The following is a 13779-nucleotide window of genomic DNA, read 5'->3' as shown; positions in this document are numbered from 1 at the left end:
TCCCTTCTCCTCCTACTCTGGGGATTTGAGTCATGCACGCCCAACAAGAGTTTCAAGCCCCCAGGTCAGAGACTTGAATCACAGTTGACCACATGGGAGTCCAGCACCTTAACCACTATGCCACCTGCTGGCCCCAAGACCTAGAACTTTTACTTTTTCAAAATTGTATTTATTGTTATTGTTGTTTAATTTGCTATAAGGCACATATATTTACCAAAGAGAAACAGATAGAGAGGGAAAGTGAGAAAGCAAGCCACACAGTCCAGGACTCACACTGTGGTTGGCCATGTGGAAGTCCAGCGTCTTAACCACCACGCCAGCTGCTGATCTTTCTTTAAAAAAGAATTATTTATTTTATTTTATTTATCACCATTATTATTTTATTTTACTTAACCGGAAAAAGAAAGTGAGAAAGCAAGCTGCCAGGTCTGAGACTCCAACTGGAGTTGGCCACGTGGGAGGACAGCACCCCAACCACCATACCACCTATTGGCCCAAGACCTAGTACTTCATTTTAATTTTTTTTTAAAAGAATTATTTTTATCAGCTGGGGCCAGCAGGTGGCATGGTGGTTAAGAGCATTGGACTCCCACAAGGCCCACTGTGGTTCAACTCCTGGACCTGGCAGCTTGCTTTCTCACTTTCTCTCTCTCTCTTTCTTTCTCACTAACTCACTTTGTTCCTCTCTGATCAAACTGAAATAGATGCATAAATAAATAAAGTTAAATAAAGAATTATTTTATCAGAGCTGGCAGGTGGCATGGTAGTTAAGGGCGCGGGACTTCCACATGACTGACAGCAGTTTGAATCCCATATTTGGTGGCTTGCTTTCTCACTTTCCCTCTCTCTCTCTCTGACTCTGACCTTAAAAAAAAGAAAGAAAGAAAAGAATTATTTTATGTAGTTTTATTTATTTATTTAATTTTGATCAGAGAGAGACAGAGAGAGAGAGAACGTGAGAAAGCAAGCTGCCTGGTCTGGAACTTGAACTGCGGTCAGTCATGTGGAAGTCTACCATCCTTAACCACCCGCCACCTGCTGGCCCAGACCTAATACTTTAAAGGCAAGGATTTTTATGACAATATTTTGTTGATCTCAACCTAGAAGTAACATGAGTGCCCCTCAGAAAAGAATGGTTGAGTTGGAACCAGTGGCTGGCATGATGGTTAAGGCACTGGACGTCCACATGGCTTGGGTCCCGGTAGCTAGCTTTCTCACTTTCCCTCTTTCTCTTTCTGTCTCTGGTGAGTGCACATGCCCTATAGCAAATTTTTTAAAAATAATAATAAATAGAATTAAATAATTCTAAAAAAAATAGTTGAGTGAATTATGGCTCGCCATCACTAAGTAAAGGGTAGAAACTCTCTTGGGGGTGCCTGCCTCTCTGTCCTGCTCTGTTTCTTTCTCATGAAAGAAGTATATGAATATACTTTTTAAAAGTGTGCTGTTCGGGACCAGCAGTTGGCATAATGCTATGTCGCTGGACTCCCATGTAGTCGACCGCAGTTCAAGTTCCGGACTGAGTGATTTTAAACTCACACCAGGCGCGTGTGTGTGCATGCCCAAGGGCCCGAGAGGAGAACAGAGGAGAAGGGATTGCGGCGTGGCCATCCCCATGGGGGGTTATTTTTCGCTTTCTGTCTTTCTGTCTCTCTCTGTCTTTCTGGCAAGCACACACACCCTATAGCAAAAACCTCTCCAAAAAATAAATGAATCATAAATAAAAGTGTGCTGTTCAGTTCTTTTTAGTATATTCACAGTTGCACAACCATTATCATAATCAATTTTAGAACACTTTCACCACTCCCCTTCCTTCCAAAAATGAAACCCCTATCCATTAATTACTTCCCATTTCCCCCAAGCTCTTCCCCTATGGCGCTAGGAACCATCAACCTACTTCCTCTCTAGAGATCTACAGCTTCCGGGCACTTCATGCAAATGGACTCATATAATATTACTAGAAAGGCTTTCATGACTGGCGTCTTTCCCTTGGCATGTTTTCAAGGTTCAGCTATGTTGTAGCATGTACCAATACTTTTCTTTCTTTTTTTTTTAATTTTAAACAGTATATTTAATTTAATTTAATATTATTATTTTTTAATTTGATCAGAGAAAGAGAGAGATTGAGAAAGTGAGAAAGCAAGCCACCAGGTCCGGGACTCAAACTGTGGTCGGCCTTGTGGGAGTCCAGCATCTTAGCCACCATGACACCTGCTGGCCTCAGTAATTTCCTTTCTTAATTACTGAACAGTATTGCATCTTTATAGATATCACAATTGCATGTGACTGAGGAAGGTAGAGCGGGGGTGATCAGGGCACACTGGAGTTTCTCAGACTTCAGTGGGGGCCTTGATAAAATGCATTTTCTAGGAACCAGATGGCATAATGGTTATGTTCTTGGATTCACATGTATTCAACCGCTGTATTCATCTGCTATTCAAGTCCCAGACCCAGTGGCTTAAAACTCACGCCAGGCGCGTGTGCGTGCGTGCCCAAGATCCAGAGAGGAGAATGGAGGAGAAGGGATTGCGGCGTGACCATCCCCTCTGGGGGGTGATTTCTCACTTAATGTCTCTCCGGCGAGTACACGCACTCTATAGCAAAAATCTCTCTAAAAGAAAGGGCGACCAACATGTGGCATGGTGGTTAAGAGTGCTGGATTCCCACATGGCTGACTGTAGTTCAAGTCCTGGACTTGGTGGCTTGCTTTCTCACTTTCTCTCTCTCTCTCTCTCTCTGGTCAAATTAAAATAAATAAATAAAGTTAAATAAAATAATTCCTGAACCAAACTATATTAAAAAAATGCAGGGACTGGCAGGTGGCATGGAGGTTGGAGTGCTGGACTCTCACGTGGCCAACCATGGTTCAAGTCCCAGATCTGGCAGCTTACCTTCTCACTCTCCCTCTCTCTCTCTCTGGCCAAATTGAATAACAATAAATGAATAAAATGAAATAAAATAATTCTCTTTAAAAATGCATATTCTAATTAATGGGCCTGAGAGACTGTATTTCTAAGAATCTCCTGGGTGATGTTTGGGTGCAGAGAACTTCTACCAGGAGGGTGAGGGACTGAGGCCACTTTTCAGACAAGGCATTCGTGTGGTTTAAACCCCTCTGACAGTCAAAGCCACTTCCTTCAGAGTTTTTTGTGAACCTCAATTTGCAAATGAGAGGTCAGCCTGGTGGGTGGGTAACTTTCCAGGGATGCTTTGGCCCAGCCCAGCGTGCACCTGCAGAGGCATCTTTCTTCTCTCTAGGCTTATTCTGACTCATACCATGAGTCAGAAGGCTGAGCCATCACCTGCAGGGCTTCCAGCTTGCAGTTCCCGGGCACTCAGAGACAGTACTCAGAAACGGGGCTGCTAAACGTGCTTTCTGTGGCTATGGAATGAGCGAGTGGGTGTGAAGGGAACTGTTTTGCTGACCTCAAGGGCCACCCACAAGAGGCAGAATCATGGAGATTCTGTAGGCCTCTGAGAAGCAGACACCAAGGTGCAATTAGATGTGCAAGGAATTTATTTGGGAAAGTGACTGTGAAGGATAAAGGCAGGGAGAGCCTTCAGAACGTGATGTAGGTCTGGCCATCGTGCAAAGAGAGTTCCAAGGAAAAGCTGGGAAGGGAACGTGTCAGACTGCAGCGTGGTTTTGAAAAAATCTTGGCCAGGTAGATGGGAATTTCTCAAGCAAAATATGCCTATCAGGAGAGTCCACGCTGGGCAGGAGTAAGTTGGTATTTGTCCCCCCTCTACACCATCACTGATCGACTGGAGCAGCCTGGGGAAAGTGTGGTGCTTGCTTAAACACGACAGAGGGACAAAGGAACGGTCGCTGCCGCTCATGTGCGCTCTGTATTACGGTTCTCTCGAAGACACGAGGACCCGTTGGCCTCTGCTGCCAGTCTTCTCCCAGGGGCCAGAGGTCTGACCCCGAACAGATTCCTCAACCAACCGGGCCTCATTCCCTCATCTGCAAAGTGGTGACCACTTTCCATGGCTGTTGTGAGGATTAAGCGAAATGGTGCACGCAAGCCTCACTAAATGTGAGTTATTGTTCTGGCTAGATTTTTTCTGGAGGCATGAGAGTTAGAGCAAGAAGACCCCTAAGTCTCAGCCCGCTCTTGTCAGCTCCGTGACCTTGGTCAGCTACTCTGCCAGGTGCAGGACGTGGCTGGCGTGTAGGAAGCACCGTGCAGTGTTGGCTATTTGTGTCCACATGCAGGCGGTCCCTGTGCTACAGTGGTTCGACTTACCTTAGTCTTCATTTTCTCCCTTCTCTCTTTCTTCTTCCTTTTTTTTTTTTTAAGAGAGATTTTTTTGCTATAGGGCACATGCGCTCTCTGGAGAGACAGAGAGACAGAAAGCAAGAAATCACACCCCCCCGGGGGGGAAGGTGGCCATATTGCAATCCCTTCTCCTACATTCTCCTCTTGAGATCTTGGGCACGCACACACATGCACCTGGCATGAGTTTTAAGCTGCCAGGTCCAGGACTTGAACCCCAGTCAACTATGTGGGAGTTCAGTGACGTAACATTCTGCTGGTCCCCATTTTTTCCTTTCTTTATGATAGAGCATATGTACAAAAGAGAGAGAGATGAGCGGACGCCACAGGGCCTGGCCATGCCGCAATCCCCTTCCTCCACTCCTCCAGCCCATCAAATCTTGAGCACTCATGTGTGTGCCTAGCGGGGTTTCAGCTGATGGGCGGGGATTCAAACCTCAGTCACCCTGTGAGACCTAGCTTCTCCTGAGTAGCACCGTACCTCTGTGCCCAGAGCCAGCTCTCCACTTACAAGTTTTCAGCTTTACCATGGTGCTAAAGCAATATGCATTCAGGGGAAGCCATATTTCAAGTGTTGAATTTACCTCTTTTTCCAGGATAGTGACCCGTGGTAGGATGCTCTCTCGTGACGCCCACAGGAGCTCCCAGTCAGGCACAGGGTCATGAGGTCAAATAATGATACTCTACAACTATAGTAGTCCATAAATTGTATGAGGTATTCAACATTTCATTATAAAATAGGCTTCATTTGCCCAACTATAGGCTCATTTACGTGTTCCAAGCATGTTTAAGGTAGGCTAGGTTAAGCTATGACGTTAAGTAGGTTTGGGGTTTTGTGTGTGTGTTTTGTTTATGTGCTTGCCAGAGAAGGCGGGCAGGGCACTCGGGACATAGCCATTTTTCCATCCTCTTGTGATTCTGGTCACGCACACCAGGCACCTGTGTGTATTTCAAACTACCAGGACTGGAATTGGAACCATAGTCGGCCATGTAGGATCTGGCTTCCAGAGCCAGCCCACCTTCATTCCATTTTTTTTTTTTTTTTAATCGTGCCCTTTGGAGAGACAGACAGACAGAGAGAAAGTGAGAAAGCAAGCCACCAGGTCCAGGACTCCAGCTGCAGTCGGCCATGAGTGAGTCCAGTGCCTTAACCACCATGCCACTTGCTGGTTGGCCCCTCTTCTTTTTCAATATTTTTTTAGAGGTGTCTGCCTTAGGGCATGTGTGCTGGGGTGGGTGGGTAGGAAGAGAGAGAGAGAGACAGTGAGAGGGAAAGTGAGAAATCACCCCCCAGGGTGGATGGCCACCTCACAATCTCTTCTCCACTCTGCTCTTGCAGATTTGGGGCACACACTCACACACACCCAGCATGTTTTCAAACCACTGGGTTCAGGACTAGAACCACAGAGTCAGCCATATGGGATTTAGTAATTTAATCACTACACCATCTGCCTGTCTTCTTAAAAGGACTCCCTGAACCCTTTTACAGAGGGAGAAGCTCCGAGCTGTGACAATTGCCACCCAAAGTTGTGTAGCCCCTCTCGGGCCTGAACCAGTCTCTAGGCTCCAGGATCTCAGAGACTCTGTCTGTGGGCAAGGAAGTCTCCCTGAGGGACAGAACCGTTGCTGCTTACAGGAGGGCAGGGCTGGGTTCCCCTGGCTCTTCAGAAAGTCTAGATTCAAAGCATTTTTCAACAGCTGGTACACCTGCCTGCGCACACACTCGCTTGTCCCTCTCTCCCCAGTGAGGGCGGATTGCTGAGTGCTCATCTCAGCTCTGTGCCCAGCACCCAGAGCAGAGAGCCTGGCTCTTGGGAATGGCACATAAAGTTTGTGGAATGAATAAGAGAATGAATCTGGAAGGCAAAATTCTTAGATTTCTGCTATGGTGGGGGACATGGGGGGGGTCCTTCAAAAAATTCGTGGAGGGGGCAGTAGGTGGTATGGTGGGTGAGGGGGTACACGAGGACCCGTTGGCCTCTGCTGCCAGTCTTCTCCCAGGGGCCAGAGGTCTGACCCCGAACAGATTCCTCAACCAACCGGGCCTCATTCCCTCATCTGCAAAGTGGTGACCACTTTCCATGGCTGTTGTGAGGATTAAGCGAAATGGTGCACGCAAGCCTCACTAAATGTGAGTTATTGTTCTGGCTAGATTTTTTCTGGAGGCATGAGAGTTAGAGCAAGAAGACCCCTAAGTCTCAGCCCGCTCTTGTCAGCTCCGTGACCTTGGTCAGCTACTCTGCCAGGTGCAGGACGTGGCTGGCGTGTAGGAAGCACCGTGCAGTGTTGGCTATTTGTGTCCACATGCAGGCGGTCCCTGTGCTACAGTGGTTCGACTTACCTTAGTCTTCATTTTCTCCCTTCTCTCTTTCTTCTTCCTTTTTTTTTTTTTAAGAGAGATTTTTTTGCTATAGGGCACATGCGCTCTCTGGAGAGACAGAGAGACAGAAAGCAAGAAATCACACCCCCCCGGGGGGGAAGGTGGCCATATTGCAATCCCTTCTCCTACATTCTCCTCTTGAGATCTTGGGCACGCACACACATGCACCTGGCATGAGTTTTAAGCTGCCAGGTCCAGGACTTGAACCCCAGTCAACTATGTGGGAGTTCAGTGACGTAACATTCTGCTGGTCCCCATTTTTTCCTTTCTTTATGATAGAGCATATGTACAAAAGAGAGAGAGATGAGCGGACGCCACAGGGCCTGGCCATGCCGCAATCCCCTTCCTCCACTCCTCCAGCCCATCAAATCTTGAGCACTCATGTGTGTGCCTAGCGGGGTTTCAGCTGATGGGCGGGGATTCAAACCTCAGTCACCCTGTGAGACCTAGCTTCTCCTGAGTAGCACCGTACCTCTGTGCCCAGAGCCAGCTCTCCACTTACAAGTTTTCAGCTTTACCATGGTGCTAAAGCAATATGCATTCAGGGGAAGCCATATTTCAAGTGTTGAATTTACCTCTTTTTCCAGGATAGTGACCCGTGGTAGGATGCTCTCTCGTGACGCCCACAGGAGCTCCCAGTCAGGCACAGGGTCATGAGGTCAAATAATGATACTCTACAACTATAGTAGTCCATAAATTGTATGAGGTATTCAACATTTCATTATAAAATAGGCTTCATTTGCCCAACTATAGGCTCATTTACGTGTTCCAAGCATGTTTAAGGTAGGCTAGGTTAAGCTATGACGTTAAGTAGGTTTGGGGTTTTGTGTGTGTGTTTTGTTTATGTGCTTGCCAGAGAAGGCGGGCAGGGCACTCGGGACATAGCCATTTTTCCATCCTCTTGTGATTCTGGTCACGCACACCAGGCACCTGTGTGTATTTCAAACTACCAGGACTGGAATTGGAACCATAGTCGGCCATGTAGGATCTGGCTTCCAGAGCCAGCCCACCTTCATTCCATTTTTTTTTTTTTTTAATCGTGCCCTTTGGAGAGACAGACAGACAGAGAGAAAGTGAGAAAGCAAGCCACCAGGTCCAGGACTCCAGCTGCAGTCGGCCATGAGTGAGTCCAGTGCCTTAACCACCATGCCACTTGCTGGTTGGCCCCTCTTCTTTTTCAATATTTTTTTAGAGGTGTCTGCCTTAGGGCATGTGTGCTGGGGTGGGTGGGTAGGAAGAGAGAGAGAGAGACAGTGAGAGGGAAAGTGAGAAATCACCCCCCAGGGTGGATGGCCACCTCACAATCTCTTCTCCACTCTGCTCTTGCAGATTTGGGGCACACACTCACACACACCCAGCATGTTTTCAAACCACTGGGTTCAGGACTAGAACCACAGAGTCAGCCATATGGGATTTAGTAATTTAATCACTACACCATCTGCCTGTCTTCTTAAAAGGACTCCCTGAACCCTTTTACAGAGGGAGAAGCTCCGAGCTGTGACAATTGCCACCCAAAGTTGTGTAGCCCCTCTCGGGCCTGAACCAGTCTCTAGGCTCCAGGATCTCAGAGACTCTGTCTGTGGGCAAGGAAGTCTCCCTGAGGGACAGAACCGTTGCTGCTTACAGGAGGGCAGGGCTGGGTTCCCCTGGCTCTTCAGAAAGTCTAGATTCAAAGCATTTTTCAACAGCTGGTACACCTGCCTGCGCACACACTCGCTTGTCCCTCTCTCCCCAGTGAGGGCGGATTGCTGAGTGCTCATCTCAGCTCTGTGCCCAGCACCCAGAGCAGAGAGCCTGGCTCTTGGGAATGGCACATAAAGTTTGTGGAATGAATAAGAGAATGAATCTGGAAGGCAAAATTCTTAGATTTCTGCTATGGTGGGGGACATGGGGGGGGTCCTTCAAAAAATTCGTGGAGGGGGCAGTAGGTGGTATGGTGGTTGAGGGGCTGGGCTCTCAAATGGCTGACCATGATGGGTGTTCCAGACTTAGTGGCTCACATTCCCACTCTCTCTCTTTCTGGTGAGCACACGTGTCTTATAAGAAATTAAAAATAATAATAATGGGGTCAGCAGATGGTGTAGCGGTTGTGTCGCTGGACTCGCACATGGTCGACTGTGGTTCGAGTCCCAGACCTGGTGGCTTGAAACTCACACTGGGCAAGTGTGCATGAGTGCCCAAGATCCTGCAAAGAGAATGGAGGAGGCCTTTTCTCCCCACCACCCTGGGGAGTGATTTCTCACTTTCCCTCCCACAGTCTCTATCTCTGTCTCTCCTGGACCAGCATATGTGCCCTAAGGCAAAAACTTCTAAAAATAGTAATAATAATAATAAATAAAATTAATAAATAATCCTATAAATTCATGGAAAAAGTGTATTATGAAAAAGTGTACATAGATTTTAATCTCTCTGGGCCAAAATAAACTTGTACTCTAGCTTTATTTTCCCATCTTTGAAGTTCCCTCCTATGCAAACTCCTTGGCTTCCAGACCAGCAACCACATCCATTTCTCACTTTGAAGTTTTTCCTTATTCCTTTTCCCAGCATTGAACTGTCTACTCTTTACACGTCAATGCCATTTATCAAGTGCAGACCCACTGAGAGTAGGTCCCACCCTAGTGAAAAAAATATTGCATCCTTGGGCCAGCCAGGTGGCATGGTGGTAAAGGCAACTGGATCCCACAAAGCTGACTGTGCGGTTCAAGTCCTGGAGCCGGTGGCTTGAAAAACGCGTTGGGGGGAGGCAGTGGATGGTGTAGTGGAGACTTTGTTGGACTCCCACACAGCCGACCACAGTTCAGATCCTGGACCTGGTGGCTTGAAAACCATGCCAGGCAATGTGTGTGCATACCCAAGATCCAGGCAGGAGAATGGAGAAGGTTTTGCTGAGTGATCTTGGGGTGGGGTGGGGTGTGTGATTTCTCACTTTCCCTCTCACTGTCTCTGTTTCTCTCTTTTTCCAGCAGCGCATTTGTCCTAAGGTAAAAACCTCTTAAAACAAAACAAAAAAACCACATGGGGTGTGTGTGTGTGCATGCCCAAAGGAGTGGCTGTCCCTTGGGGCAGTGATTTATTTCACTGTCTGTCTCTCTAGGGAGATTATGCACCCTATAGCAAAAACTGAAAAAAAAAAAAGAAAAGAAAAAGTACCCTTTCCCACCCCAGGAAGGACAGATTTGTACTGATAGGCTCAGTTCTCTTTCAAGATCGTTGGCCTGGTCACTCCCTTGTCCAACCTGGCCCCAGCCTACTTCAGCTGTGACAACTGACATGCTGGCTAGAGCTTGCAGGCCTGGCGAGCAGGTGGCTCCTTTGGTAGCTTTGCGTGTCGGTTCCTTCTAAGGCTAGTTAAGTGATAACCTGACATTTAGATGTGGGGAATCTACAGTTTTTGCATTCCCACAAATTTGGGAGTCAGCCGGGACTCCTCCCTTTCTCACCTTCTAAATCCAATTCATCACAGTTTATACTGTCTAAATGTTTCTTGAATCAAGACCCTTCCCTCACCTCCCTGGTCATCCGCCTACCATCACCTCTCGGGCCTCCTTGCACCAACCTGCTAATCCTTTTCCATTTTGCAGCCAGAGAGGGTTTTTTGCAATGTAATTTGAGCCAAGACACTTCCCTCTCACAATCCTGCAGCTTTGCCCTTTGATCTCAGGATAAAGTCGAAAGTGTTTCAAGTCTTCGAAGAGTAGGCGAGCAGAGCAGGCAGTCCCTTGCACCTCCCACAGCGCAGCAATCTGTCCTCAGGTCAGGCTCCAGCCCATTCCCGCCTCAGGGCCTTTGTACACGCTGTTCTGCTTTTACTTAGGAAGCTCCCTTCTTCCTGCAGCATACCTGAAGCTTGGGAGTAGTGACTAAGAGCAGTTATGCCAGTGATTTTTTATATTTATACGTGTTAGCTTATTCTCGTAATAGCACTATTATTTTTTAAAAAGATGTATTTATTTAATTAATTTGTTATTATTATTCTTTCATTTGACCAGGGAGAAACACACACAGAGAGAAATTCCCTTTCTGTGAAAGCAAGCCTCCAGGTCCAGGACTCGAACCACAGTCAGTCATGTGGGAGTCTAGCACCTTCACCAGCTGACAGCCCCCACTAGGAAGTATTAACAGGGCTTGTTAGTACACTTCCGGAAGAGAAGAAATCTGAGGATCAGAGATGTGAACTAGCTAACTCCAGACTACACAGGTACTTGGGAGGCCCCCCTGCTAGACAGTAAGTGTCATGAGGGGAAGGTGTGAGTTTTGCACCTTGGTGCCTACCTACTGTTTCGTTGTTTAACAACTATTTAAAGAACATTTAGTTTGTGCCATGTTAGACACTGTCCTAGGTTCCTGTTCTCATGAAGCTTATATACCTGCAGGGTAAAGACGCGTGCTAGCCAGGTGAACAGGTGTACAGACAACCCGATTTCAGGTAGTGATAAGGAAAGCAACAGGATGATGCGATAGTGGCTAACAGTGCTGGCAGCTGACTCGAAGCCAGTTGGTGGCCTGGGGACAGCCTGCGGAGAGGTTCAGTCCGTACAAGGTGCAATTCTTACACGTTTGTCTGTCTTTCTAAGAATTCTTCATTTAGGGGAACCAGCAGATGGCATAATGGTTACATCATTGGACTCCCACATAGTCGACTGCGGTTTGAGTCCCGGGACCAGCAGCTTAAAACTCATGTTGGGGGACCAGCAGTTAGTGTAATGGCTATGTCAGTGAACTTCCATGTAGCTAACTGTGGTTCGAGTCCCGGACCCGGTGGCTTAAACTCACGTCGATCACGTGTGCATGCTTGCCCAAGATCCCGAGAGGAGAATAGAGGAGAAGGGATTGTGGCGTGACTATCCCCCCTGGGGGGTGATTTCTCGCTTTCTGTCTCTCTATCTCTCTATGTCTTTCTGAAGAGCGCATGTGCCCTATAGCAAAAACCTCTCCAAAAACAAAAATACCTCATATTGGATGTGTGTTTGCGTGCATGCCCAAAATCCTGAGAGGAGAATGGAGAAGGGATTGTGGCGTGGCCATCTCCCCTGAGGAGATGATTTCTCAATATCTGTCTCTCTGTCTTCCCAGCAGGTATTCACGCCCTATAGCAAAAAAATATCTCAAAAGAAAAAAAAAGAATTATTCATTTAGGAACCAGCAGATGGCGTCATTAGTTACATCACTGGACCCCCATGTAGTCAATCGCAGTTTGAGTTCTGGACCCTGTGGCTTAAAACTCATGCCAGGCATGTGTGTATGTATGCCCAAACTCTTTTTTTTTTGGAGAGGTTTTTGCTATAGGGTGCATGTGCTCTCCAGAGAGACAGAGAGAGACATAGAGACAGAAAGCGAGAAATCACCCTCCAGGGGGTTGGTCATTGCCGCAATCCCTTCTCCTCCATTCTCTTGGGATCTTGGGCACGCACACACATGCCCCCAGCGTGAGTTTTAAGCCACCGGGTCTGGGATGCGAACCGCGGTCGACTACATGGGAGTCCAGCGACATAGCCATTATGCTAACTGCTGGTTCCCTGCCCAAACTCTTGAGAGGATAACAGAGGAGAAGGGATTGCGGTGTGGCCATCCCCCAGGGGGGTGATTTCTCCCCTTCTGTCTCTCTGTTTCTATCTGGCGAGCGCATGTGCCCTGTAACAAAAAATATTGTATTTTATTTATTATTAATATTATATGTTTAATTATTTTTTAGAGGTTTTTGTAATAGGGCTCGTGTGCTCACCAGAAAGACAGAGAGACAGAAAGCGAGACATCACCCCCCCAGGGGGATGGCCAATCTGCAATCCCTTCTCCTCCATTCTCCTTCAGAATCTTGGGCATGCACGCATACGTGCCCGGTATGAGTTTAAGCCACCGGGTCTGGGACTTGAACTGCAATCGACCACATGGGAGTCCAGTGACATAGCTGGTCCCTATTATTAATATTATTATTATTTAAAATTTGCAATAGGGCATTTGTGTTCACCAGAGAGAGAGAAAAAGAGGGAAAGTGAGAAAGCAAACCACCAGGTCCAGGATTCGAACCACAGTTCACCATGCGATAGTCTAGTGCCTTAACCACCATGCCACCTGCTGGCCCCAATGTTTCTTGGTTTAATATGTTTACTGGAATAAACTCTATGAGGGAGGGAGAGACTTCCCTGTCTTGTCCACCATGGTGTCCCTAGCATGTATAGAGTAGAGGTAGATGTATCATTCATTTCAATTAAATTTTAAATATTTATGTATGTATGTATGTATAATCCCAACCTGCCAACGGTGGGATTAAATCACAGTGTAAAGACCCATGAGGATGTCTCTCTCTTATGGAAGAAGGAAAGAAAGAAACTTAAAAAAAAAAAAAAATCAGTGTTTTCAAGACGTCTGTGTGCCTTCTGGTAATTTCTGGGTTTGGTTGTCACAATGATGGTTCCTGGCATTTATGGAGGTAGGCAAGGGGCATACCTTTTTTTCCTTTTTTTTTTTTTTTTAAGAGGTTTTTGCCTTAGGGCATGTGTGCTCACTCAACAGAGAGAGAGACAGAGACTGTGAGAGGGAAAGTGAGAAGTCATACCCCGGGGGCATGGCCATGCCACAATCCTTCTCCATTCTCCTCCTGTAGTCTTGGACATGCACACATATGCACCCAGCTTGGGCTTGAAGCCAGTGGGTCTGGAGCTCGAACTGCGGTCTAAAATGTCCAGCAACATAACTGCGATGCCATCTGCTGGTCCCAAGCTGTGTATCTTATAACACATGGTGACAGACTACTAACCAGATCCATAAGGGAACGGGACTTTCAAACCACCTGCCAGACTCATGTGGATGAAAACCCTATTTATCAAAAAAAGAAACAACTTAAAAAAAATTATCCAAGCCTAGACACTAACTCTTATTTGAATATATTTCTGCACCTGGGCTGGCAGTTGGTGTGGTGGTTAAGGGTGCCAGACTCCCACATGGCCGACTGCGGTTCGAGGCCTGGACCTGATGGCTTACTTTGTCTCTCATTTTATTCTCATTTTATTCTTCACGGTCAAAATAAAATAAAGAAAGAAATGGATAAATAAGGTTAAATAAAAAATAACTCTTTAAAAATAAAATATTTCTTCACCTTTAAATTTGAATCAAATTTTCAGG

The sequence above is a fragment of the Tupaia chinensis genome, unplaced genomic scaffold (genome assembly GCF_000334495.1).
Source record: "Tupaia chinensis unplaced genomic scaffold, TupChi_1.0 Scaffold000604_1, whole genome shotgun sequence".
In the NCBI taxonomy this organism is placed as follows: Eukaryota; Metazoa; Chordata; class Mammalia; order Scandentia; family Tupaiidae; genus Tupaia; species Tupaia belangeri.
Note: the sequence above shows the minus strand (reverse complement) of the source record.